The 16056-nt window shown below is 56.7% G+C and overlaps 1 protein-coding gene across 3 annotated transcripts in view; it reads left to right on the forward strand.

Annotated features, from left to right (window-relative positions):
- The window catches only part of RAI1 (retinoic acid induced 1), a 58726-nt gene that overhangs the window by 34269 nt on the left and 8401 nt on the right, over nucleotides 1-16056 (forward strand). The window lies entirely within an intron of this gene.

Genomic DNA, 16056 nt, shown 5'->3' on the forward strand with positions numbered 1-16056 from the left:
CCTGTCATGATGAACCTTCCTTGTGTGGTGGTGAACCATCCTGGGCATGAGCCCTTTTGTGCATGGCTCACCTCTGATGGATGCATCTGTATGCACCTCTAGGCTGGGATAGACTGTGGGGACATACAGTGGGGTGATGCCTTGAGCCTCGAGCTACCCCAACTATTATGGGCTGGCTGACAAGAACGGATGCCTGTAGGATGCCGCAGCACCCTCCAAGCAGGATTTGCACCCTTTGCAATCCCAATGGGGTGAACCCAAGCGGAGCCGTGGACTGGGGCCAGGCTTCAGCCACCAGCACTATCCTGAAAATGTCACTGGGACGGCAGCCCGCCGGCGCGCGCCAAGCCGCGGTGGGAGGCAATGACTCGGCTGGCTGGCATTGGCTACCATTTTAGAGGAAATGTGGAGCGGCGGGTAATTATTTCTCTTTCTTAATTGAAATTTCAGCCTCAGTGGTTTGCTAGAACGTGCAGGAGAAGGAGCACAGGCGAGCGTGACATGCGTGGGAGAGCGGGCGCAATGAGGGCGCATGGGGATCGGCACCACTCGGGGGACTTCCACAGCCCTCCAACCTGCAAAGGGAAAACAGCCCGAAAAAAAACGCATTGATTTGAATGGCTTTCAGGAGAGGAGGTTGCTTTATTGTTTCTTTCTTCCTCTATTTTGCTTGGGATGGAGGGCCAATTAAACGAAATTACGCGCTGCAGTCTGGCACCCCGCGCCGGCTCGGAGCAATCAGGTGTAACACAGCATGGCTGATGAGAGCCAATCAAGATGTATAAATGAGGTGTTGACATTCAAACAGCGGGTACCCGCGCGGCCGCGCTCGCTGGCTGCTGACACCACACTCAGAGCCAGGCACGGGCGGTGGCACGCGGCACAGGGGACGGTGCTCGGCAGCTCCAGATTGTTTCTTTGGATGTGTGGGTTTGTGGGGTGATGGCAATGGGGAACACTCAGGGAAAGCAGTGCACAGCACCATGACTGGTGCTGCTGCATTGACATGTCCATGCTGATGGTTTGTTGTCTCTGCTCCAAGGATTGCGTTGGGGAAACTGAGGCACAGATCGAGCTTGCCACACTCTCCTGGTTCTATGGGGATAGCAAAGAGCTGGGGGGGCTGAGGGCTTCTCCCCCTGTTGGGTGCAGTGTGTGTGCAGGATGCGAGCACGGTGCTGCTCGAAGGCACCATCCGGGGAGGAGCGAATGGCCCCGCGGCCATCGGCCCCATCAGCATTTCCTGTCTCACGATGGAGAAAAAACGGCGCACAGCTCTAAAAATAGGCTCTGCAAACGTGTTGTAACCGCATTCGCAGCTGTCGAAAGGTAAAACCGGAGCAAACGGAAGAGAAAACACCCCCAGGGGCCGCGCTTGGCCATGTCTCGCTCTGCTCCGCATCCCCGCCATGCACTGGGGAAGGCATTAGGAGCAGGAGCACGTCGTGGCGGGCTCTGTCGAACAGCGCTGCTGCCTGACCCTGATTTGTAGCGGGGCTGAGCGCCGAGGCTCGCTGTAGCATTACAGCTCTTCCTGCGGTAATCGCCAGCACGCGGGCACCGTGCGGGGAGGGACGATGGCTGTGGTGCGGTGATGCTTGGAGGGGGCACACCAGGACGCGCCATGCCATGGTGTCATTGCTGCCATCCTGTCTTCACGTCCAGGTTGGGGCAGCCTGTCCCCATCGCTAGGTCATCTAGGTTTCACTATGGAGTCACCTGGGGATAGAGCTGGGATTAGTGGCTCTGCTGTGTCACCTCCCCGCATCTCCGCCAGGATAAGGCGACAGTCACCATGGTGTGACAGCGCTGTCCCCATGCTCTGTCCCAGCACCCAGCCAAAAGCCCTCCATGGAGATGTGCTGTACCCACACGAGATGCAGGGATGGATCTGTGCAGTTGCCCTGGCACTACCACACTCTGTGTGCCCATGATCCTGGCCAGCTCATTTGGGCCATGGGAACAGTGGAAAACCTGGAGAGAGAAACATGAAAAGGAAGGGATGACATTCCTCAGGTTACCTTAGTGCCAACCTTAGTGCCCTGGCTGCCCATCATCACCTCTCATTACCTTTCCATAACTGCTGCATGGTCTGGCTGGGTGATGGTTAGGGAGTTAGGGCTAGGGATGGTGAGGGTCAGCAGTCATAACCTACAGCCCCAGGGTGGATGAACTGCCCAGAGCTCTGTTCAGCCTAAAAAATCAGAAGCTGGCGCTGATGCATACAGGAGGTGGGGGGCTGTGTTGTGGTCCCTGTGGGCTCAGTGCTCCCAGCCAGGGATGTGGGGCCGGAGTGGGGTCAGTGCTTTGGCAGAAGGCGGAACAGCAGCAGGAGGGGAGGCAGGCAGACAGCAAATCCGTTTTATCAGATGCCGCATATTTTATGAAAGCACATTTCAGCTCTTCAGCCTTGGAAAGCTTTTCATACCCTTTAATTTTCTAATAAAAAGGAATTACGTTTGTTGAAAAGCCAGTAACAAGATTCACTGTCATTGTCTTTTGTACAGACCATAATTCCTGCCTTGGGCACCCGCCTCCAGCCTGGTGCTGTGGCCTGAGGTGTGGGGCCATGGGCTGTGCCTGCTTACCCAGCACTCACAGTTCTCTGAGCTCACATTCACAGACATCACCCCCATTACCTTGGCCCCAGACCCAGCAGCACCATTCCTTACCCCAGAAATGCATTATGTGATGCTTTCACAGGACGAGGATTAGCAGGGTGCAGGGACAGTGGGATCTGTGCCGTCCCAATGGGTTCCCCATAGCCCAGCACAGGGGCCCACCCCATGCTGAGCCCTGTGGTTGTTACTGCAGTGGTGTTTGAGTGTCACAGTGGGGCATTGCTGCGTCAGCATCTGGTGCTGAGCCATCCTTGGTACATGGCTTGGAAATCCATGCATCCCACTGCTCACATGCCGAGGTTGGAGCTGGGACCATCCGCCGCCCAATGTATCGCCATGCCATGCCCCTGTGAGGACATTCCCAGTGGGTCCCCAAAAGCTCAAAGCCGAGGGCAGCTCAGGAGCCACGTGGCACAAGCACAGAGCTTTGGGATGCCGCGTCCTTCCCAGGCTGGGAGCGGCCCCGCTCCTCAATGCCCCATTCACATCCCCGATCAAAGGGCGTTTGTGCACGCAGACGGGCGATCCATCACTCACTCCTCACCATTTGTTGTTCCCCTGCTCGGAAAGAAAAAAGCAGAAAATGCTCCAGTTGGCCCCGTGGGGAAGCAGACGCTGCGGCAGGGTCGGCACCGATGGCCACCGAGCCCATGGCACATGGTAGCCACACTCATAACAGTGGGTGTTGGTCACTGGTTGTGGCGGTGCCATGGGGCCACGTGGTTGCCGGAGCCACGATGCCTCCAGCGCTGCTGCTCCATCCGTGATGCTCATTTGAAGTTGCAGCTCTCACGTAGTGGGGGGGGAATGCGGAACCAACCTGCAAACAGAAATAAATAGCTTCCCAACACCCCCCATCCCCGCCCCCCGCCCCATTTCTCATTGCCAGCTGTACTTTCCAGCTGGTTTTGGGGGGGCTCGGGGGTTTCAAAGCGCTCCGTAAACGCGTGTAACAATGGGAAGCGGTGCCTTTTAGCCTGCGGCCGGCACAGTTTTAAATGAGGTCCCAGGTAGTCATGGTTACCTCTCCTCTTCGGTAAGAGATGACTTTTATTTCCTGCCTTTTGTATTTGCACATCTCAGATATACATTCTACCAAACCGTAATTGGTATTTGTGGACAGACGGACGGACAGGGATGAGCAGGATGGACGCATTGTGCTGAGCTCCCCAGGGGCAGCGCAAACCTTCAGCCCAGCCATTACCTTCCCTGGGAGGGCAGAGCTGCTGGGGAGCTCGTCCTGATGCCGCCGGTGCTGCTGGGCTCTTCCCTTTCCCACCATGGGGCTCCCAGCATCGTGTCCCTGCGCAGGGCTCCAGCACCCCTCCCACATTGCACCCTTTGATTTTGGGAGCCAGGAGCGCTCTCGCAGCGTGCAAGGGAGGGTGAAGCACCCGCAGTGATTGATGACAGATCACAGCCTCGTTCCGCGGGATCATTGCTCAGAGTGTGGGCAAAGCTGTGCGTCCCGGAGGGACCATCGCTGCGATGCGCGCAGGGCTGTGTTGCAGGGCAGAGGGGATGGGAAGCTGCATATTTCATGCCTTTCTTTTTTTTTTTTGCTGTTTTTGAATGTTTCATCCCCTCTCCCCCCCCCCCCCCCCCTTCTTTCTAAAGGAAAACAAAACGCCAAGCTGTCTAATCACACGCAAGCAGATTCCACCCACTGCCTTAGAAAACTCGCTGGGAAATCATCTATCCACCTGCATTGCCCCGGTGCAGCAGTGCTGTGTTGGCAGGCGATAACCAGCGCCAAGCAATCAGTGCCGTGCAGCAGCAGCAGCAGCAGCAGCAGCAGACATGTTGGCTTTTTGCAGCCAGAATTTGCAAAACTAAGCAGGCAGCTGGAGCAGCACAGTGCAATGTGCAGGGCTGGGATTTGCAGCTCCTGTGTGTGCTGCTGGCTGTGTGCACCCGCAGTCCCATTTAGGAGCATTTTTGCAGGGCTCTGCTCCCTGGAAGTGCCTCTGTTTGCAGCCCTCCAGGTGTGTGTGCGTTTGGGTGCTGGGGAGAAGCTGTTTGCCTTTCTGTTTTTCCACTCCCTAATGAGAAAAATGCGTTCTTGTTGAAGAAGTTGGCCTTAAAAAATGCAGTGCTGGGGCTGCTTGTTGACACTGTGCTCTGTGGGGCCACGTCTGGTATGTGGCACTCAGGAGCTGCCCTGTGCCAGAAGCTTCGCTGGGAAAAAGTGGGGCCAGTGGGGGAACCAGGATGGCACAGCCCCAAATTCCTCCTCGAGGCAAAATTCATTTCCCATTTCCCATCTCAGTGGGGATGGGGTTTGCTGAAGGTGCAGAGGCTTTGATCCTTCCTAGGGCAGGACTCTCCCAGGCGGTGCAAGCACCCTTGGCTCCAACAGCGGAGCATGTGGGCAAGCAGAGAAATTGCTTTGCTGCAGGCATTGGCTGGTCAGGTTTGGAGCTGGGATCCCCACTCCTGGTTGCACGCAGTCCCCTTGCAACCAGGGCATTGCTGCAAGCCAGGCTTTCAGTTGCAGCACTGTGGGGTTGGGGTGAGGATTTGCTGCAGAGCGTCCCCACACCTCAATGCACAGTGAGCTCCAGGTTGCACTCACCCGCTCGGGATGCAAACTGCACATCAGTTGCAACAGCAGCTGATGGAGACTCCAGTATATTAGCAGCATTAATTAAGTTACAAAAATTATGCATGTTATCAGTTATGAGACGACCTTTCATAAACTCAGTTATTAAAGCAATAAAGCATGACCTGCTGGTCCTAACCAGTTTAATGGCTGGTGAGGAGTGCGGTTTTTCAAGTCATACTTGCAGCAGGTCATTAGCTGAGCCATAAGGTAACACGGGGAGCCTGTGTGATGTGCTTGAATGGCAGCAAGGACAGACGGTGCTCATGGAGAGGATGGGGCTGGGGGTCACCAGGTTGCCAGGCTGGGTGCCCTGCACCTGGAGGTTGTGGTGTGTGCTTGGAGCAGGTGATCTATAGGTGCTGCTGGGGTTGGGCAGTGCCACTATCCCAACATCATGGCCAGACCCTTCCTTGTTCTTCTAGGAGGTCCCTTTGGGCTCAGTGCTGCTGGAGCCCCAGGATTGCTGCTGGGGACAGAAGGGACATGGGACATAGGGACGTGGCCACCCCAAGGCTCTTGGCTGCAGCTGCTGTGGGACAGAGGGGTGACAGGGACCATGTCCCTGTGCAGGGGTGTGGACAGATGGCAGTGCCCAGGTTCCCCCCGCCGTGCTGATCTCAGCTAACATATGATGCTGAGCTGAGACCTTGTTTAGAAACACCTGGGATGGTCCCTATGTCCCCCACCAGAGACCTGCCACTCACCCAGCGCCACCAAACCTCCAGGCCCTGCTCCCTTCATGCACTGTCCCCAACCCCAAGCACACTGCCTGCCCCCCCCGGCATCCCCAAAGCACCGTCCCCGTCCCTGTCAGACGTTTCCAAGCGCTGACCCTCTCCATAAACAAAGGAGAGGCAGAGGGAGGGTGGCTGGCATGTTAATATACTCTCCCCCCCTCTTTTCCTCCCTTCATCCCTCTGGGAAAGGCCTTTGCAGATATAAGCAAACCTTGATTAAAAGCTGCCTGACAGGCAACGGCAGCAGCAAGCAGCAGGCAAGGAAGCTCTCCAAGTCCAAAGGGAGCTGCTGCTGCTGCTGCCGCTGCTGCCTCCATTCTCAGATGTCCCTGATCCTTTAATCAATCACAGCCGCGGAAGAGAAGAGCAAACACACATGCTGAGGCAGAGGTATGTGCATGCATTCATTCCAGCCGGAGCCCAGGCACCGGGGCGGGCGCACGGCTCTGGCTGTGGACAGGGAGTCCATCCCATGCCAGAAGCGTGGAGACAGCGTTCCCCACATCCACATAGGGTGCAGGCAGGCAGTGGGGCCCAGTGTGCTCCCCAGGCTGTGGGGCAGAGCGAGGGCAACGCTGGGTGCTCAGACCCCCAGGGAGCTGCAGGGACAAGAGACGGCGGTGGAACACGCTGCTCTTTGCATCCCACCACCAGGTGCCCAAAGCCAACCATCCTCCCACAGCCGGGCACATGGCTCCACTCCAACCTTGGGCACCAACCATGTCCTCATCCCCACCACCTCCAGATCCTTCCAGGAGGTTGTGTGGGGTGATACTGGAATCCAATCCAGCCAAGCCCCCAGGTGGGGGTGGGCAGGGCCTTGTCTTTTCCTTGTTTATTTTTTTGCTGTCACTTATTCCTGGCACTGCTGCTTAATGCCTTGTGACAGTGCCTTGGGACCCTCCGCTCAGTGCTGCCATTGCAGTGCAGCCAGTGGGGGGCTCACAAAGCACCTCCTGCTAATGGGGGTCTGGGGTTGGCAGTGGGGCTGCATCTGTGTGCTGAATGGATCAGGGCTCTGCAGGGAGGGATGTGCAGCCTCCCCCTGAAGCTCTCTGATGGGGGTTTGGGTTTTAAGGCTGTTGTGTGGATTTTAAGGTGGTGTCCTGGTAATAAATGACTGCAGCTAATTGTTGGGGGTGTCGGTATTCTTGGTGCTTGGAGCTGGGGATGCTGGAGCTGTGCTGGCTTGGAGACCCCCCCTGGAGCTGTCAAGGCTGTGCTTTGGGGATGGGTGAAAGGGCTGCCATGCTGACATGTGGGGTTCCTGCTCTCAGTGGGCTCTGCAGGTGGATTTTCTGGCCAAGCAAAGGCTGGAGGTGGCATCACTCTGTGATGCCAAGGAACCATTGGAATGCCCCAAAACCCATCCGCAGTGGGGGCAGCGGGGGGGCTGAGCCTCACAGCTCTCAGTGGGACCCCAGCTGGGCTCTGGCTGAGGCCATGCAGGCGTCTGCTCACTGCCCTCAAGCCCATTAGTAACAGATCTTTGTGGAATATCCCCCTCATTAAGGCGAGCTACCCCGTGTGTCAAAGGAGCCCTATAAAGAAATGACGCTCTGCTCCTTACGGGCTGTGCATATGTAAATCAGGTGGTGCACAATCCCTAATTGAGACATCATGGGGCCGCTCAGCCCTGGGACCCGTGGGAATGCCAAAACCTGCAGGGATGATGTGGGGGCAGCGGGAACAGCGAGGGACACATCCCTGCCCCCCTTTGTAAGTGCTGGGAGTGGATGGCAGCCATGGAGCTTTCTGGGGTACGGGATATCCCATGGACATTGGGCTGGGGGCACACGTGTGCTGCCCACTCTGTGTTTAGGACTCCTCTGGTTCTTTTGTGTTGTTTCAAGTCTTGTTTGGGGGAAAACATGGCTTATTCCCATCCCCAGTTGGATCAGGACTCTGCTGAGCTCTCTGCCCAGTTCTGGGTGCTCGCCTGCTGCCACTCACTGTTCCCTTCAGGGGACTGAATCCTGATCCAGTGTTCATTTCTCAAGCCAGGGCTGGGATGCTGCAGGACTTGGGAAAAGCTGGAGAAAGGAACTGGAGAGCAGTGGGTCACAGCGTCCTGGTGCTGCACGGCCTCAGAGCCCATCACAAGATACTACATGGCACCAAGGGACACCGAGGGGCACCAAGGGACACCACAGTCTGTGCACAGTGCCTGTGCTTGCTGCTCCTTTAGCGAATGGAGAGCATCAGTCCACTGAGGACATCCTCATTTGGGAGATTTCAGTGTCCTTTTTTCAAGTAGATCCCCTCCAGCATCCCTCCACCCGATATTCCTCCACCCAACATCCCTTCACCCTGTCCTGCACCTCTCCATCCCTCATCCCTCCATCCCTCATCCCTCCATCTCTCACCCCTCCACCCAGCATCCTTCCATCCAAGTAATACCACAGAACTCAGCAGGGTCTGGCCCATCACTGTGCCTTCATACAAGCACAGCAGTGGCACAGAAGGGGAACGAGACCCTTCTATTTGTTTTGGCACCGCGTTCCCAATCAGCGCGCCCCACCGGCACAGTGTGCTGCTATTTAAGGAGACCACTTGAGGTACACCTGCACAAGGGAGCACAGCGCCAGCAAGTCAATAATGAGAAGAGATGCATCCATTTAAGGAAAACAGAAAACAAGAAGAAAGGCAATGAATTCTGGAGGCTGAGGGGATCAGTCCCAGTCAGGCCCCATCTTTCCATGCTTCCATGTCCCAGCTCTGGCTATCCCTGCGTGTTTACTGCACTCAGCCATTTGCCTCCTGCCTTTCCCCCCACCCCTGCTTTATCCCCTCCTTTTCTGAAACATTATAAATCAAACGGCTTAAAATGTAAAGCATCAAACATTCTAAAACCTTCATCTATTATTAACTGTGACAGTAAATTCCACCTCTGAATGTTTCACATAGCAACTGTTACCAGGACTCTGCATCCTGAGCTGATGTTCCTGCAACTTTGCTCCAGCAGCTCCGGGGCCGTTCCCTCATCTGCAGTGGGGCTGCAATGCCCCCAGACTATGATACTTTTGCTCAGTGTACACCAGTGCATTGCAGGGCACTGCAAATAACTGAGTGTTGTTGTTAACATGTGGGCAAGGGGATGTTTTTGTGCTGGGAGCCGGGTGCTTTTTGTTGCTGCTTTGCCTTGGTGGTGGTGGTGGCTTTGCTCTTTGGATGGGGGTTCCCTGTTTGGGTTGTGCTGTGGGGCTGCTCCTAGAGGTGATCAATTGGGCTCTCCTGGTGTGTGTGTGTGCATAGCATGGCATGGCTTGGCATGGTATGGTGTGACAGACTATGATACATCACAACATAATGTGGTGTAGCACATAACATCATGGCATGGTACAGCATGAAACGACACGGCACACAGCCCCCAACCCCACGCCCACCAGGGGAAGCCCCACCACCCCATGCCCTGTGCCTGCCATGGCTTCCCTGGCTCTCCTCCTCCGGCAGTGCCGTGCTGCCATGAACCCCCCGGCTGCTTCCGCGCCGCCGTGATTTATTCATTCATAAGGAGGGCAGCGCGTCTCCGCGCCTCCCCCTGCTCCCCGGGGACAGGCAGCAATTTCCCTGCTCTGAAGAAGCTTGTGAAGGTTTGAGTGAATCTGGGAAGCAAATCTAATTGGCAACCTCGTAATTCCTCGGGGGGACATGTACTTTGGTCATATCTAAGTACATTCCAGCCAGTGTTTAAGACACACTGAATCCAAACTTGGACAGTAAAATACCAGCAGCTCTAAGCTCCTTATCTATTTCAGGCAGATTAACTCCTTAATCATCCCTTTTGGAAGTTCCCTGCCCCAAATTCCGCTCCCTTCCCCCTTTCCTCCCCCCCTGTTTTCAGCAGGAACAAAAGGAACAGGCAGATTTTGCAGGGTGTGAGAGGTTAGGATCGCGGCGGCGATGATTGACAGAGGCAATAATGGGGGAATGGAGGACGGCCTTTGGAAAGCTGCTTTCCTGGCCAACCTGCCTGCGTGTTTGTCTTCGGGATTTGGAGACGGGAAGCGTATAATGCCGAGATAATTTATCATATGACATCAAATGTCAATTTTTTATTTCTTTTTCCCCCTCTTTTCTCTATTTTTCTCTCCTGTAAGAGGGGTGAAGGCGGTGGGGCCACCCCAGGAGCAGCCCTGGGGGGCTCCTGGCTGAATCATCTGCTGCCCCATCCCATAAAAATAGGAAACGCAGCGGTGCTGGATGCTGCTCACTGTCACTCAGGGGAGTGCTGGAGCACGGCGCTTCCTTACAGAGGAGGTGGCCCTGGTGGGTGGATGTGGCACGTGGCAATGGGGATGGGGCTGGGGTCAGGGCAGGGATGGGACAGGAATGGGGCCAGGATAGGAACAGTATGGGATCAGGATGAGATTGGGAAGGAAGCAGGACAGGGCAGCGATGGAACCAGAGTGGGATTGGGTTGGATCCCAAATGGGACCAGGGTGAGATTGGGATGGGACCAAGGTGGGATCAGGATGGTGCCAGGAAGGCATTGGGATGGGATTGGGAGCAATGCAAATGCTACACTGCAGCAGAACCCTGCACGCATCAACCCCATTGCCCCATAATGATAGGGCAGGGGATTCAGCTGGGCCAGGCAGTGGCTAAAATGGACTGAAATAAGGCAGAATGGACACAGGGGGGAAATGGAGGCTGTTCAGAGGTAGAGCCATTTATGGCCAGAGATGGATGGCGGAACAGCAAGCAGTCAGTGCATGCTGGGTGTCCTGCAGAGGTGGGGCGGGTGAGGTGCAACTGTGCACTTCTGAACAAACCAAAACATTGGGATTCATCCATGTGGGTCACTTGGTTGGCGCTGAAAGGTTGGCTGAGGGGTTGGGGCTGAAGGTTTAAGTTGGAAGGATTGGCATAGGGTTGGCTGACAGGTTGGGGCTGAAGCATTGGGGGCTGAAGGATTGGTACAGGGTTGGATGAAGGGCTGGGGGTGCAGGTTTGAGGCTGAAGGATTGGCACAGGGTGGCTGAAGGGCACCGCAGAGCTGGGGAAGATCTGTCTGTTCCCCCTCACCCCCCTGCACGGCTCCTGTTGTCCGTCCTTGCTTTTGTCTGCAGCACGGGGCAGGCCGGGTCCTTCTTTAACCTCAGCCATATTTCCTGTGCAGCCATCGACTTGTTTTCCTCTCTCCCGTGAGCGCCTCAAGGTTGATGTCAATCCTGGTGGTGGGGGAAGCGATAAGCACTAAGCACGCGGCCGCCCTCGCTGCACACTCAGTCCTGCCATGAATTTTGTCTCCGGAGCGCGTTTGCTTTGCAGGAGGCATTGCCCAGGGAAGCTCAGGTGGAGCATCTGCTTTGCAGCGAGTCTCGGGGCTGCTTGTATTTTAGTCTTTAATCCCTTTCTTTTTGCAAAGCCCTCTCTTGCCAGCTGGCAGCGCGCAGGGGCAAGGAGAGACGCGGAGACTTGCTGCAAAGGGCCCTTCTCTCTGGGATAAGCAAAAAGCAACGGGAAAAAATAATAAATAAAGGAGGGAAAGAAGAGAGGATGGAGGAAGCCGGTGGGGGCTGAGCCGGATTTCCAGGCTGGGGGGGAGGCTGGGGGGCCGTGGGCTTCCCCTGGCAGCAGCAGCGGAGCAGAAACGTTGAGTCATGAGTGAGGTTCGCAGGCAATGTTTTTCCCGAGCAAAATTCCTCACTGGGGAGGAGCAGAGCAAAGCTGGAAAAAAAAAAAGGGGGGGGGTGGGGGGTGTTCTTGGGCTGCCTGCCTCAAATAGGGAAGGCTGAACCCCACTGCAATGGGAATTCCATCTGGGGGGCTTCAGGGAGGGACCTGCTCAGGGAATTCCCCAGCAGCCGGATGGGAGGAGCAGCTGGTTCAGTGGGTTGGGGGGGTTGTTCTGCGCACCCCATCACTCCTCCTGGCTGCCCGCATCCGCCCACCCCCGCGCAATGGGCGGAGCAGCCCCAGCGCCATTTATCATCATCTGCGGGCAAGTGAAGTGTGCAGGGAACAGCTGCTGCGCTCGGCTGAGCGCCGGGGGGGGGGCACGGGGAGATGGGCAGGGGGGAAGGGGGCTGGGGGCTGCCCTGTGTGTGCCCCCTCCTTGGGCTTGTGTGGGAGATGGGGGGTATTAGAAGGTACTGGGGGATGGGGGTGCTTTGGAGGAGTGGTGCTTTAATGGGGTACGCTGGGAAAAGGATGCGTTAAGGGATGCGTTATATCGAGGGTGAACTAAAAGGGTGCAGAGATCAAAGGGTGCATGAAGGGGGGCAGTGGGGTGAGGATTTGTTGAAGGGCACATTGGAAGGGGGCACCGGAGGGGGTGCATACATGGGATGAACTGGAGAGGGGGGTCCATTGGATTGAGGGTAGGTAATGGGGTGCATTAAGGGGTGTGTTGGAAAAGAAGTGTGTTACGGTGTGCACTGAGGGGGGGTGCACCTGGAGCAGTACCTCCATGTCCCCCGGGGATGTTTCCCTTCCCTGTGCAGGGCTCTGCCGCTGCCTTCCTTCTTTCCCCCCTCCCTCTCTCCCCTTTTTTCTCTCCTCCCTTAATAATAAAATTATACCAAGCAGTTTGCGGTGTGGCAGCCTGCCAGAAAGTGTTTCTTTAAACTCCACCAGCTCACAATTAAGCAGATCCGGGGCTGACACTCCTTGATAGGCACTTTCTCCCCTCAAGGAAACATCCCCTGAGAACCCCCCCCACTCTTGCCCAGCAGCTCTATGGGGCTGATCCCCCCTCACCCCCCAGGCAGTGGGGCTGTGGTGAGTGGTGGGGGGATTTGGGAGCAGGGTGTATGGGGGGAGCACTGCTCCAATTGCACGGCGTTACCCTGCGAGCGTGCACTGCTATTTTTAGTTGCTGAGTCCTTGTTGATGTCGCATCGGAAAAGCCAGAGCCTGAGAACCAGAGGAGCTCGGGGGGAGAGGGGGGCAGGGAAACAGCCCCCAGACACAGCACTGTGGGGCTGGGGGGATCCTGGGTGCTTTCTGATCTCTCGGGTTGTGTTATAGGGCTCCAGATCTGGTCCTCGTGGTGCTCAGTGCCTTTTGCCTGCCAGCCATCAGGGAGAGGGGTGGGAAGGAGGGAGGAATGGGGGAGGTGAGAATGAAGGCAAACACAGCCACGCAGCGCCTTGCGTGAGCAGGAGGCAGGCGGTGAGCCGGGTGTCTGCACGGAGGGTCTGTGCCAGCCTGGGAGCATGGTGCCATGCCCTGGCGTTGGGCACCACGTCAGCTCCATGCACTGCAGCATCAGCACTGCACACTGTATCAGCACCATGCACTGCAACATCAGCCCTGTGCACTGCATCAGCCGCGTGCACCTCACCAGCACCATGCACTGCATTAGCTGTGTGCATCATTATGTGGCTGCAGGTCCTGTGCCTGCCCTGGGAGGTGCTTTGGGTCCTGCATGACCCCAGAGGGCGACCCCAGGGCTGTGCTGGGAGCTCTGGGGCGATCTGGGCTGTCTCTGGGGGCAGAGGGGATGAAATGCACCAGGGTGGCCATAGCCAGATGTGAGCGTGGCTCTGTGTGTGTCAGGGTCAGGACGATGCTGGCTCTCCCAGCACTGTGACGTCCCCACTGTCCCCATCTCCTCTGATGGACACAGACCTTCCTGAGGTCACCCTTGGGGCACTGTGTCACAAGCTCCATGTGCAGCTGTTGTGGCTTTTTAGGACTGCTTAGTGCAGCCCCCCGACCCCGTATAGATCCCACCGCAGCATTGGAGGGGGGTGACACCTTCCTTGGGGCTGTGGCACAGAGCACTGCACAGCCCTGGGGACGCAGCCACTTCCTCCTCCCTCTCCTACAAAGGGACTTAACCTTGCTGCTGTCGACAGCTTGATTTGATGCCATTAAAGCGCTTGCTCGGAAACAGCCTACATCAGGCAGCAACATCTGCTCGGTCCCTGCTCCTGCAAAGCTGCGGCACAGCTCAGGGCAGAGGTGGCCTTGAGCTCCTTGGGTAGGGCCAGTGCTGCTGGCACAGTGTGGCCCCCCAGTAACACACAGCTGCAGGCACTGCACCTCGCTGGGAGCTCAATCTAGATGGAGAACCAGAACACAGCTGGGGCACAGTGCTGCTCCAGGAGCTTCCATGCATGCACACCCAATTGCATGCCCAGCACTGCATACCCTGCATGAGTGCCAAACCTGCCTGCCTGTCCTGTGTGTATGCAAAACCTGCATACCCCACACCCATGCATGCCCTGCACATGTGCACATCCTACACGTCCTCACCCTGCACACATCCCCTTGTGCCGGGTGCTTTGCTCAGCCTGCCGTTGCCCCAGCTGTTTGGAAAAGTAATAATAATTAATAATGAAAGAGCGGGGAGGGGGGAGGCTCCCATGGAAGCACCAACCCGGCATTTTCTCGGGCTGATCCCATTTTTCAAACCCGTTTCCATGTGCAGCATTAGGGGCTCTTTTCTCCCTTTCATTCTCTCGCCGCCACTCGGGGCTGCCCCAGAGCCTGGCTTTGATTTTCTTCCTTTGTTCTTGCAGCCCCCCCTCGGCCTCAGAAAAGGACACGGCAGCCCCCACATCCCTTTGCCATTAGGGGCTCTAGCAGCAGGCTTACCAGATCCTAATGGAGCTGTCTGTTCCCCCAGATATATGCCCTAACCATGTGCACTGCCCGTGCCGGCTGTGAAATGCAGCTGCAAAATGGAGAGACGAGGTGGAAAGAGAAAGAAAGGAGGATCTGGGTGGAAATATGGGGGAGGGATTGGGGTGCTGGGGTGGTGCAGCATTGCAGGGCATCCCCAAGAGCTTCCCATACAGAAATAGATGCCCGCATACATGGAGAAACCCCGAAAAGGCACTGAGATGTGAAAGCTGTGCATAGGACACTGCTGGAAATCAGTGTGGGACTGATAAAGTGCATCCATGGGAGCTGTGGGCAGAGGGGCAGTCCAGATCTGCACTGATTCGGTGCATTTTGGCACGGTGCTGAGCTCAGCACCCAGCAGGTGCTGGGTTTGGTGCATTGAGCTCATTGAGGAGGGGGCAGCATGGGCTGCAGCAGAGTCACTGCAGGAGCAACATCCCTGGGGGACCCCACACCTCCAAGGCGCTGGGGTCGAGCAGGTTGCATCCCCCAAGCACCAACCTCTTCTTGAGCACACGAGGCCCCGCTGTGAGCTCAAAGCGGGGTAACCCAGGTGCTTCCCCGTACCTCACACGGGCAGGGAAAGGAAATGGGGCCGTTTAATGACGGCTGTGCCGAGCGCTCGGCTAATCGGCGGCTGCTGGCGGGAGCAGACAGCTTCCAGATGGCATCGCACCGGCGCTGGGGTTATTGGCTGGGGACGGGGGGGGCTGCGGGAGGCGGCTGCAGGCACAGACGGGCAGACCCAGGAAGTTGAAATGAGTTTTTTCTTGCAGCAGAGCCCCGCGTTCCTGTCCCTCCAGGCTGCTGCCTCCAGTAATTATCGCAATAGAAAGAATGGCAATGAGTGGGGTGTTTGTGGGGGTGCGTAGGATGCTGGCAGCCCCAGAAGGAAGGGATACCCCATAAGGGGTTTGCAGAGCAATGGGCAGCGGGTGCCTGGAGCACAGAGAACATGAGGCGTCCAGCAAAACTTTGGGGTGGCAGCACCCTGCTGGCCACAGCTGGGGAGGGGTTTCCACCCTGCAAAGCTGTGGTAGGTAGGGAAGGGCAATGCTGAGGGCAAGAGGAGGCTGCAGGACCCCAAGCATCCCCAGCCCACAGGATGTGATGCAGGGTGCTGTGATGTGGGGAGATGTGCTGGAGGAGGATGCAGGGTGATGTGGGGGGATGCAGGGTGATGCGATGCAGGGCGATGTGATGTGATGCGGGGCCAGCTGCTGAGATGGGATGGCTGTGCAGGGCAATGCAAGGAAAGGTGATGCGATGGAGAGTGATGCGATGCAAGGTGACAATGCAGGGTGATAAAGTGATGCAAGGCAAGGTGATGTGATGCAGGGCGATGCAATGCAAGGTGACAGTGCAGGGCGGTGTAAAAGCAATCCAATGAAAGTTGATGTGATGCAGAGCGATACAATGCAAAGTGATGCAATGCAAGGTAAAGCGATGCAATGTGAGGTGATGTGGGGCAGAGCAATGTAAAGCATTGCAGTGCGAGGTGACAATGCAATGC

Source organism: Coturnix japonica, chromosome 13 (genome assembly GCF_054131305.1).
Source record: "Coturnix japonica strain WE chromosome 13, WE-NBRP24, whole genome shotgun sequence".
Taxonomy (NCBI): Eukaryota; Metazoa; Chordata; class Aves; order Galliformes; family Phasianidae; genus Coturnix; species Coturnix japonica.